This window comes from Priapulus caudatus, unplaced genomic scaffold (genome assembly GCF_000485595.1).
Source record: "Priapulus caudatus unplaced genomic scaffold, Priapulus_caudatus-5.0.1 Scaffold983, whole genome shotgun sequence".
In the NCBI taxonomy this organism is placed as follows: domain Eukaryota; kingdom Metazoa; phylum Priapulida; class Priapulimorpha; order Priapulimorphida; family Priapulidae; genus Priapulus; species Priapulus caudatus.
The window spans coordinates 22,806-24,380 of record NW_014578044.1 but is presented as its reverse complement, the minus strand read 5'-3'; the positions used below and the strand labels follow the sequence as shown (position 1 = coordinate 24,380).

At 42.5% G+C, this 1,575-nt stretch overlaps 1 protein-coding gene across 2 annotated transcripts in view; it reads right to left on the bottom strand.

Annotated features, from left to right (window-relative positions):
- Positions 1–1,575, bottom strand: part of LOC106814816 (kinetochore protein Spc25-like) — a 13,043-nt gene that overhangs the window by 10,808 nt on the left and 660 nt on the right. The window lies entirely within an intron of this gene.

Genomic DNA, 1,575 nt, shown 5'->3' with positions numbered 1-1,575 from the left:
ATATATATATATATATTTCATCAGTGAGATCTAATTAATACTAACGTCTGTTAAAACGTCTGTCACAAATAACGGTTATGCATTAACCGTCACTTAGGGGAAAGCATAAATGACAGAGTAGAAAACAATGCAGTAAAATTGAAAAGAAATCACGAAAGTAGCAAAAGCAATGGCGAATGGATAAATGAATGCTTCCGCGGCCTTCGTACATTCTTTCCTGTACTACGAACGGCCTTCAACGCAGCTAGTGCGGGTAGCCCCTGAGTACAAGGCACATTGGGCACGTGCAGTCATAGGTCTTCACAATGCTCCTCTACTCATCTATGGATGCACATTTACTGCGAGAGGGGAGTGGCTATCATTTTCTCTTGACGGTTTCTATAGGTCTTTAACCATAGCAGATGATAACATGTTCCGCAGTATCGGTAATACCATATGTAATGAATCAGCAGAAGATGAATATTGCATGGCGAGTCTTTTGTAAGCGGTTTCACCTTGCACCGATTTGAGCTAAGCACGAGATATTGGGCTGGTGGTATGTCAACCGGGTCCTTGAAAAATTTGAAGCACATTGCTTTCGCTTTCGAACTCCTATCCCAGAACTCCCATACTACGTCATCGCACGTCATCGACAATATCCGTGTTACCTCTGGTGTTATAACAACTGTCGGTAACGTATGTTGCAGCGCGTTTCTGAAACATCTCTATTTCGTGCCTCGCTTTAGCCGTATGCGCATGTGTCGTAGAGCAGAGAGGTATTACGGGTTTGGTCTGACGACAAGAGTGACGTGCATGTCAATGTCTTGGTCTCACAGTTTAACATGAGAATGCTTCTTTTTGAGTTAGCCTGGAATGTTGCTTGTTTTCATTTCTGTTCCGACAATCTGGGCGCGCCATTATTAGCAGGGACAAATTAAAAAACAAACATTTTTAGTCACGTCTGATATTATGTTGGAGGTTACATATGGACCTATGTCTACAGATAGCCCACTCTAAGATATTTTTAAATCTTTTTTCCCCGGTTTTAGTATCCTTCCCTTCCAGGTGTAAGCAAATTTTGTATTGTCAAATCATGTCATTATAATTTGCGGCTGAACGATGCACCTAAGACTCCATATTTATAGTTACCATCTATAGTTATGTCAATTAATGTATTAATTTCTTTGTCTTTGAAAAACTTCTAGTTTCAAGTTGCCATTCCTCTTGGATCTAATAGGGAACCGCAGTAATATCTGACACTGACCAGTGACCACGTCCGGTTTACGTGAAGCTATATTCATTCGTATAAAGTTATATTTAACCATATATACCCGTGTAGCACTACAGTCCGCCACATGGCTATGACGAAGCGTAAGCTATATAGCGGGTAATGATTGCTACTGTTTTCACCCGTACACGTGAAGCACGTGAGAGGGAGGCACTGCCCGGATCCTACGTCACCGCAGGGTCCTATATAAGCAGCCAAGATCAAACGGTATAAAGTGAGTCGGTCTTCGGACGGCCACGAACGAACGAACGCGCTTGAGAAAGCGAACGAACGAACGAACGCGCTTGAGAAAGCGAACGAACGAACGA